The sequence below is a fragment of the Natator depressus genome, chromosome 9 (assembly GCF_965152275.1).
Source record: "Natator depressus isolate rNatDep1 chromosome 9, rNatDep2.hap1, whole genome shotgun sequence".
Taxonomy (NCBI): Eukaryota; Metazoa; Chordata; order Testudines; family Cheloniidae; genus Natator; species Natator depressus.
In genome coordinates, this window is record NC_134242.1 from 56,616,286 (window position 1) to 56,626,749 (window position 10,464).

The 10,464-nt window shown below is 48.9% G+C and overlaps 1 long non-coding RNA gene across 2 annotated transcripts in view; it reads right to left on the reverse strand.

Moving 5' to 3' along the window:
* Positions 1 to 10,239, reverse strand: part of LOC141993499 (uncharacterized) — a 173,551-nt gene extending 163,312 nt beyond the window's left edge. For both annotated transcript variants that reach the window (XR_012640874.1, XR_012640873.1), the window contains exon 1: positions 10,041 to 10,239. This is a non-coding gene — a long non-coding RNA (uncharacterized LOC141993499). The remainder of the gene's footprint in view (positions 1 to 10,040) is intronic.
* Positions 10,240 to 10,464: the final 225 nt, after the last annotated feature.

Genomic DNA, 10,464 nt, shown 5'->3' on the forward strand with positions numbered 1-10,464 from the left:
AATCACGAGTTAACTGTGATTAATTGACAGCCCTATTAATTATTAGTATATAGTGCAGCACTGTACGTTGACACAGTGCTTTACAAACACAATTTGACTGCCCTGATATACAGCAGTAGTCCTGCCGTTAGAGGTGCTAATCTGGATCCCACTGGTCCAGGCTAGGAAACCTGATTGCAGGACTGGGGCATAAACTGGAAAAGACAACCCAAGTTGCTGTTCAGTTGAGGGATGCTGTGGGGAATACTGATGATGGAGGAGGGAGGGAAGGATTGCTGGAAGAACAGGGGTTGAAGGAGGAGAGAGAGTGGGCACGATAGAGGAGAAAAAGACTCTGCACGTGGAGGTGGTAGCATGATATCAAGGCCAAAGCTTGATTCAAAGCCCAGTGAAATGAACGGAAAGGGACTGGGATCAGGCCCAAAAGAGAAGCAGGGAGAAAGGGATGGAGAGAAGTGTATGGAGCGAGATGGGGGAGGTGGAAAGGAAGAACTTGAATATAGCATGGTCTGAGGAGTGAGTGGGAGGACTGCAGGAGAGCGGGGGTGACTGTCATGGACATGTTGATGTAGTACATAATATAATGGTAAAGTATCCTCTGAGCAAGACCGATAAAGAACATCCCATGGAAGCAGGAGCTGGGTCTCTGGAGCCTCTCAGGATGGGCCCTCAAGCTTGAAAACCTTATTCAGAATTAAGTAGTAATCTGGCCTGCACCAGGGCTGGCAAGGCTACTGTCCATTCACTCCCAAGGGAGTGAAAACGAATAACTGTCACCCTCCTGGAATGGAGCCTAAGTCTGGACTGGCTGTGGAGGCCGATTCTCAGGAGACTGGGATGCCCATAGCAATGGAGCATTTTGTTCACCCTGCACATGAACAAGAGTCACATCCCCAGGCCCAACTGGTCTCAACAAGTGTGCTCGCAGTGTCACTACAGGTGACACAGCCCTAGGCCAGTACCCAGTGCCCACAGCTGGCAGCACTAGTGACACACAGCCAGGGCTGGCACAGGCCACATGAAGCAGGAAAGACAGGAAGGAACATGAGAGAGGAAAAGGGAGACTGGAGAAAAGAATGAGAGAGCGCAAGAGGATGAAGAAACAGAAGGAGAAAGGAAAGAAGAAAATACTATCTATCTGAGAGGGACTTCTGGGGAAACAACAATGGAATCCAGGACCGGCTTTCTTCCAGCAAAGTTCTTTTCTCTCGCTAATGAATTCTAAGTCCCTTCCCCCTCCCTTCTTCTCCAACCTCTGCAAAGAACGCTTCCAAGAAGGGGGAGCATGGGGGAGGGGGAAAGGCTCTTTAAAAATCACCTTGCATCCCCTCCCCAAGCGGGAAGGGAGCATGGGTCATGGCAGAGCCCTCCGCCGATGTGCCTTGACTTTGCTGCTCTGCTAATGACACTGAAATACGCTAAGGAGCTGACTGTAAGGGGCTTTTCTAATGCGGTCACTTCCTGGGACCTCAAAGAGGTTTTAATTGCAGGGCCTTGGAGACAGCAGGTGTGCTTGTCATGTCTAATCAGCAGGCTGGGTGCACTTGGCAGCCTGCTGGAAGAAAGCAGGTTTCTGCCGCTCCCCCCTTTCTCGCTCGCCCTTGCACCCCCAACTTTTCAACCGTTGCACACCTGTCAAATTGATTATGGGAATGAGTCTCTGCCACAGCGATAAAGAGCAGATTTGAAGGAAATCCTCTCTGTTTTCTTTTCTGTTCCTTTGCTCTCATTCTCTCAGCTCATGAGGGGATTAAGCGATGGGGGAGGGGCAGGGAGGAAATCTTCCTCCGCAAATGGGTCCTAATGGGCATTGTTGTCAGTAGGTTTTTCCTTGGCACGTTTTGGGTGACGTAGCGATATCTACATGCATAGAGCGTTCTGCCTCAAGCTGTAATGTGTCAAGAAAATGCAGACGCTGTTAGCAATCTCAGCTGCTTAAAATAGCAAAAGTTGGAGAGAAGAAATGTACAAGGCCAGATCCTCAGATGGTGTACATGGAGGTTGCCCCTTTGGCTTCAATGGAGCTGTGCCCATTTACTCCAGCTGAGGGTCTGGCCCCAACTCTGTACTTTGAATTGTTTCCCAATAGCACGTGCAGGAAAGTTCTCCAGGGACCTAGCCATGACAGCTTTACTCAGTGTTTAGACAACTCTTTCCCTATTGATGGCTGGGACTCTATACGGATTGAGTCCTTAGGACTTGGCCCTCTGTGAATATTAAACAGCACAGAAAGGTGCCTGTGAGTTGTGTTCTCTCCCACACAGTGGCTGCACGCTCTTGGAAAAATGGTACTGCTGGGTGACACTTGCAGAACAAGGAAATCTGGAAGGGACAGTGGTGGGGTCGGGGGAAGGGTAAGCAGCAGCAGAAGGGGTCTGATGGGGGTAAAACATCAGGAGAGGTTGCCATGGGAAGCAAAGCAGCCAGGGAGAGGTAAAGAGGCAGGAAAGGATGCAGGGAAGGGAGGGACCAGGGAATAAGTTAATTAATTTCCACACCACTCAGAGTAATGGTGACTGAGGTTCTAAACAGCTTCAGGTGCAGATGGTGTCGCAAATCACTTGAGATTCTCTAAAGTCATTTTCCATGTTCTATAAAATATATATGTGATGGTTTGGATCACAGAAACCCCCTTGGGGCTGCCAACTGATGTGCCAAGACTACTTCTGCCCCTGCTTTCCCTGCCAGCTTGGGACTCCAGCACCCTGTCTTGCTGAGCCAGACATGCCAGTCTGCTCCAACACAGATACAGGGTCTGAACCACGTGCCCCAAAGCTTCAGACTTAACTGATAGCAACTTAAGAAGTGTTCCTGTCTTTGACACTCAGATGCTCAACTCCCAATGGGGTCCAAACCCCAAATAAATCTATTTTACCCTGTATAAAGCCTATACAGGATAAACTCATAAATTGTTCTATAACACTGATAGAGAGATATGCACAGCTGTTTGCCCCCAGGTATTAATACATACTCTGGCTTAATTAATAAGTAAAAAGTGATTTTATTAAATAGAGAAAGTAGGATAAGTGGTTCCAAGTACTAACAGACAGAACAAAGTGAATTACCAAGCAAAATAAAATAGAACATGCAAGTCTATGTCTAAGAAAACTGAATACAGATAAAAACCTCACCCAGTAAGCTTTTTTTTTTTTTTTTTTTAAAACAGACTAGTCTCCTTCTAGTCTGGATCCAGCAGTCACTCACACCTCCTGTAGTTACTGTCCTTTGTTCCAGTTTCTTTCAGATAGCCTCTCCACCCCCAAGGATATCTCCTTAGCCAGCTGAAGACAAAATGGAGGGGTCTCTCAGAGGTTTAAACAAACTTTCTCCTGTGGGTGGACACACCCTCTCCCCCTGTGTAGAATCCAGCTACAAAATGGAGTTTTGGAGTCACATGGGCAAGTCACATGTCCATGTATGACTGAGTTTCTTACCAGCCAAGCCACATTCCTGGGAAAGCTCAGATGTGGACTGGCATCTTCAAGATCCATTGTCTGTTAAGGGCTTCTTGATTGGGCATTTAACTAGTACATTCCTTTCTCATGAAGCTGACCAAATGCTTACGAAGGGCACTTAGAAATCAAGCCAGTACACAGCCAATATTCATAACTTTGAATACAAAAATGATACATGCATACAAATAGGATCAATAAATTCAGAAGTTCATAACCTTCACAGAGATATGTTACACGGCATATGTAGCATAAAGTATATTCCAGTTATGTCATATAATAGAATCATAGAATATTCTCTATATATATCATTCTATATATATATCATAGAATATCAGGGTTGGAAGGGACCTCAGGAGGTCATCTAGTCCAACACCCTGCTCAAAGCAGGACCAATCCCCAACTAAATCATCCCAGCCAAGGCTTTGTCAAGCCTGACCTTAAAAACTTCTAAGGAAGGAGATTCCACCACCTCCCGAGGTAACGCATTCCAGTGTTTCACCACCCGCCTAGTGAAAAAGTTTTTCCTAATATCCAACCTAAACCTCCCCCACTGCAACTTGAGACCATTACTCCTCGTTCTGTCATCTGCTACCACTGAGAAGAGTCTAGGTCCATCCTCTTTGGAACCCCCTTTCAGGTAGTTGAAAGCAGCTATCAAATCCCCCCTCATTCTCCTCTTCCGCAGACTAAACAATCCCAGTTCCCTCAACCTCTCCTCATAAGTCATGTGTTCCAGTTCCCTAATAATTTTTGTTGCCCTCTGCTGGACGCTTTCCAATTTTTCCACATCCTTCTTGTAGCGTGGGGCTCAAAACTGGACACAGTACTCCAGATGAGGCCTCACCAATGTCAAATAGAGGGGAACGATCACGTCCCTTGATCTGCTGGCAATGCCCCTACTTATACACCCCAAAATGCCATTGGCCTTCTTGGCAACAACAGCACACTGTTGATTCATATCCAGCTTCTCGTCCACTGTAATCCCTAGGTCCTTTTCTGCAGAACTGCTGCCTAGCCATTCGGTCCCTATTTTGTAGCGGTGCATGGGATTCCTCCATCCTAAGTGCAGGACTCTGCACTTGTCCTTGTTGAACCTCATCAGATTTCTTTTGGCCCAATCGTCTAATTTGTCTAGGGCCTTCTGTATCCTATCCCTACCCTCCAGAGTATCTACCTCTCCTCCCAGTTTAGTGTCATCTGCAAACTTGCTGAGGGTGCAATCCATGCCATCCTCCACATCATTAATGAAGATATTGAACAAAACCGGCCCCACGACCAACCCTTGGGGCACTCCACTTGATACCGGCTGCCAACTAGACATGGAGCCATTGATCACTACCCGTTGAGCCCGACAATCTAGCCAGCTTTCTATCCACCTTATAGTCCATTCATCCAGCCCATACTTCTTTATTCTTGCTGGCAAGAATACTGTGGGAGACCGTGTCAAAAGCTTTGCTAAAGTCAAGGAACAACACGTCCACTGCTTTCCCCCATCCACAGAGCCAGTTATCTCATCATAAAAGGCAATTAGATTAGTCAGGCATGACTTGCCCTTGGTGAATCCATGCTGACTGTTCCTGATCACTTTTCTCTCCTCTAAGTGCTTCAGAATTGATTCCTTGAGGACCTGCTCCATGATTTTTCCAGGGACTGAGGTGAGGCTGACTGGCCTATAGTTCCCCAGATCCTCCTTCTTCCCTTTTTTAAAGATGGGCACTACATTAGCCTTTTTCCAGTCGTCCGGGACCTCCCCCGATCACCATGAGCTTTCAAAGATAATGGCCAATGGCTCTACAATCACATCTGCCAACTCCTTTAGCGCTCTTCGATGCAACGCATCCGGCCCCGTGGACTTGTGCTCGTCCAGCTTTTCTAAATAGTCCCGAACCATTTCTTTCTCCACAGAGGGCTGGTCACCTCCTCCCCATGCTATGATAGTCAGTTCCCACAGACTTCAGCCCTCCCTCAGTTGAAGAACACATCTTTCTCAGCTTGCAAGAGCTCGGTTCTCTTGTGTCTGTCTTGTGATGGATGCCAAAGACGGCTTCTGTCTTTGCTGATGATTTCCAAAGTTCAATGACTTTGTTTCAAGAGGCAGGATGACCTCATGCTGCCCTTCCCTTCCTGTGGATTTCCCATCACCTTGCTGATTTCTATGTAAATGGGCTGCAACTGGTTTGGATCACACCTTCCTTAATCTCATTGGAGACTGGTAGATAGCTGCCTTCTCTCCTATCTGGGAGGGAACCTATTTCTTCCTGTTTGGCCAGAGATTTAAAACGTAATATCATTAAGTATCCATATTTCCTCATGTAATGTTAATACATATATTTTACAATGATTCTAATCAGCAGTGAGTCATTAGCTTTCAGAAAAGACCTCATTCTACACACTTCTATAATACAGTGATATTGTACAACACCAGTCTTTTCACACACAGCCCCCCCTCCCCGCCCCCGTCTTTATAGACCAGTAAATCTTTTCAAGGTATTCTTTGAAAAGGAAAGCGCAGACCAAGCATCTCTCTTCTCAGTCTCTTCCCCCACTTGTTACCTCAACAGCTTTGTTTACCAGATATGTAAATGTACCTTGATTGTCTGTGCCTGATGACAGGGCTCGACAGAGAAGCAAACACATTCTGATGTCTAGGGCAGACCTGCTTACCAACTACCCCTGACATGCCTGGTTTAAACACACTTTAGTCATAATTAAAGCATATATCCATAACTCTTAATACACACTGTGTACATGCATCACAAGAATATTAATGATCAGTGAGTTATTACTTTCTAAATAATACTTTGTACAAAAATTCTTACAATAGAGTGTGGGGTGTGAATACAAGGGTGCTTAGGGTCACACCTGGTCACCTTCTGAGCATGATGACAGGCCCATCTCCTTGCTCAGCCTTTCTTCTAACTGTAAAAGCTAGGCTCTCTTTGGGAAACAGTCCCCTGATGGGTGACCCCCACCCCTAGCTCTCTGCCATTAAGGGAAAGAGGTTTGCTGAGCTCAGAGGAATGCATCAGATTCTCGGACACTTCTATCACTGAGAAAATGCTGTATTGTTTTGCTCTCAATACTAGAAAAGGTTCCCAGATACTGCACTGATGATCAGCTTAGAAACAAGGTGTGTAAATAACACTAATTATGATTCATGTTATGTTCAGAATTTCATGTTTTAACTTTATAGGTGAAGTGATTGTACTGTTACATTAACTGAAAATATATTAGATTGTCCTTTTGAAATCCAGCCCCAAATGAAAGATTTTTAACATGCATACAATGTACAGAGAAATCATAGATGGCCACTGAGGAAGATGTAAACACAACAGCCTAGGAGTTTGGGTAAAGGTATAAAATTTGCTATGGACAGTTCTCTGGGTGGAGAATGTGGCACAATATGTGGAGGGAATTGCTCCTTTCTAGCTTTCCAGTGTGTTGGGAAGCGTGTGTGTGTGATTTTTCCAAAGAAATCCTGTGTTATGGTTAGGCACCCTAATGGTGGTCAGCAGGTGAGTCATGGATCCAAAGACAATCAAACATGAAGCTCAAAAGGAGCAATGAAAACCCTACCAGCCCAAGGAAAGACAATAACTCTGTGTCAAGGCTGAATCCCCACTCTGTCACTTTGAGTGCAGAAGTGGGGGCCTGTAAGGATTTTAAAAATTAATACTTGCCACTCCAGGCTTGTATTACACTCCAAAGGTTACAGCTTTTCTCTGACCTGGGCTTGGTAAACACTGCCACCACCCAAATGCAAAACAAACAAAAACAAAAACCCTTTGAACCCAGGAAGGAGCACTTGGGAATTCCTCCCTGTGGGGTACCCTCAAGCTCTTTCACCCCCACTCCGGGGAAGAGCTGAGAAAGAACAAAAGGAAATTAGCTGTGGCTACCAGCTAATCAAACAACATGCACAAACCTCTTAGGACACCAAAAATCCAATCCTGTTCTTTAAAAAGGTACATTTTATTAAAAACAAAAAGGAAAAAATTACATCTGGAATTTAGGCTTTTTGCTAGATCTTAAAAGAAACAATTACAAAAATTAAGCACCCAAAATAGCTTTCTTGCGGGTTCAGCTTAAAGGTTACAAGCAAACAAAAGCATCAGGGGTTAGCACAGAGGAGATCCACAAGCCAAAATAAAAATAAACCTGATTGTGTCTAACTAAACATTTCCTATCCAAATAATTCCTTCTAGGTATGGAAGATGAATTTTCATACCTGTTTCAAGCCTTACACAGCATTGTTGCTCCGTCCCTGCAGCCCAGAGAACAGACAAAGGGAAAGTTTCTTTCCCAATTTTAAAAAGTTCTACCTTCCCATTGGCTCCTTTGGTCAGGTGCCGACTCCTTTTCTTTTACCCGTGGGCTTGTTAATTCTTTACAGGTAAAGCAAGCAGAGAACAGACCAAGAGGGATTTTACAGGTAACTGGCTGGCTGTCCATCAAAGGGAGCTACTCCCCCGACCCCTTTTATGTATCACACGCCCCGCAAATCACAGATGGTGCTGGCCAGCCTGGTTCAGGTCGGGTCCACACCAGCTGGGATTTCTTCCTGGAGATTTAGGAAACAGAGTTAATAAGATACATGCACCTTTTTACATTTCAAGGACTACAATGACTTAGAATACAGGGACATTTTTAGCCGGCTGATTCTGGGAAACCTTCCCAAGAGAGTGCATCAGCCACTTTATTAGAGGCTCCTGAAATGTGTTGTATTTTAAAATCAGTCTTGGAGAGCTAAATTCCACCAAAGAAGTTTCTTGTTAGTCTCTTTGACTGCATGAAGCCACTTCAGTGCAGCATGGTCAGTCTGCAGGTGAAACCGCTGTCCCCAAATGTATGGGCATAGCTTCTCCAGAGCATACACAATGGCAAAACATTCTTTTGCCGAGACTGACCAGTGGCTTTCCCTTTCAGAAATTTTTTTTCTGAGAAACACGACAGGATGGAATTGTTCATCTGGTCTTTCCTGCATTACAACTGCTCCCACACCACACTCAGATGCATCGGTGGTTATGACAAACGGTTGGCTGAAGTCCGGGGCCCTCAGTACAGGGTCAGACGTGAGGGCTGCCTTAAGCTGGTTAAAGTCTTTCTGACACTTTTCAGTCCACTGAACTGCATTTAGTTGTTTTTTCATGGTCAGGTCTGTCAGTGGGGTGGCAATTTGGCTGTAGTTTGGTTCAAATCGTTGGTAATGCCCGGCCAAGCCCAAGGAGGATTGGACCTGCTTCTTTGACTTAGAGACAGGCTAATTTTGGATAGCATGTACCTTAGCCTGTAGGGGGTTGATAGTACCTTGACCCACCTGGTGTCCAAGGTATGTTACCCTGTTTAGGCCTATTTGACATTTTTTGGCCTTAATGGTTAATCCTGTCTCTCTTATGCACTGGAAGACAGCTTGGAGGCAGGACCGGTGCAAGGATATTTTGTGCCCTAGCTGAAACTTCCACCTTTCTCCCCCATCTCCCGCACATTGGTTCATTGAGGGGCAAATCGCAACGAGCCTTTATAGACCCCCCCAGGGCCAACCTGCCAGGGGCCAGCAGTGCCCAGGGGCTGCTCCCCAGAGCAGGTTCCCCCCTCCCCACTCCCTGAACTCCCCTGGAGGGTGCACAGCCCCCCCACGAGCCCTACCCACCCCACCCCGGCGGCCCCCCGCCCCAAGTCCACTCACTGGCTTTCCCAGGCTTGGGCCGCTGCAGCAGCTCGGCAGGGAGGAGCCGCCTTCCGGAGGCACCGGAGAGCCAGAGCGTCCCGCTTGCGGCGGCGGTGAGCCCCAGCTATGGGGGAGCCGGCGCGGCGCAGGGGGGCAGCAGCCCTGCAAAGGCAGCGGTGCTGCTAGCAAGGAGCAGCCGCGCCCCCTGCCAGGCTGCAGCCCAGCACCCCCATGCCCCAGGGGCTCCTGCAGGCTGCCGTGGATGCACGTGGGCACCGGCCCCCATGTGCCCCCCTGGCTCCCTCCTCACCTAGGGTTACCATATTTCAACAATCAAAAAAGAGGACGGGGGAGAGCCCCACCCTAGCCCCGCCCCCATCCACTCCTTCCCACCCCCTGACTGCCCCCCTCAGAACCCCCAACCCCCCCTTCTCCTTGTGCCCTGACTGCCCCCTCATAGAATCATAGAGTATCAGGGTTGGAAGGGACCCCAGAAGGTCATCTAGTCCAACCCCCTGCTCGAAGCAGGACCAATTCCCAGTTAAATCATCCCAGCCAGGGCTTTGTCAAGCCTGACCTTAAAAACCTCTAAGGAAGGAGATTACCTTCCCTCCTGAGACCACCCACCCTAACTGCCCCCCTATGACCCTACCCCCTATCTGTCCTCTGACTGCCCCAACCCTTATCCACACCCCCACCCGCAGACAGACCCCTGGGACTCCCACCCCCCCTCCAACCACTCCCCGCCCCCTGACAGGCCCCCAGAACTCCCGACCCATCTAACGCCCCGCTCCCTGTCCCCTGACTGCTCCGATCCCCCTCCACTCCCCCGTCCCCTGACAGCCCCCCCCCCGGAACTCCCAACCCATCCAACCCTCCCCTGCTCCCTGACTGCCCGCGGCCCGGACTCCCCTTACCATGCCCATGCCGGTCCGACGCTGGCTCCACGTGGAGGCAAAACACGCTGCCGGGCTGCAGCTCGCACAGCCCCTCCCCCGCAGAGTGCAGAGGTAGCGGCAGGGGCGGCGGTGGCTGCTCACATGCCTGGGAGCCGCAAAGCCCGAGCACAGTGAAGGGGGAGCCGGGGGATGTGCCTGCCCTGGCTGCGGGTGGTGGTCCCCGTGCGCCCCCCGGCTCCCCTCTCGCCGCCCTTGGGCTCTACGGCTCCCAGGAGTGTAAGCCGCCGCCGCCGCCGCAGCCCATACAGGAGCAGGCTCAGGGCCCCGCGCCCCAGCGGCGGCGGAGGCTCACGTGCCCGGGAGCCGCAGAGCCCGAGGGGGGCACACGGGGGCCGCCGCCCACATGCATCTGCTGCAGCCTGGGCAGGAGGGGCGGCTGCAC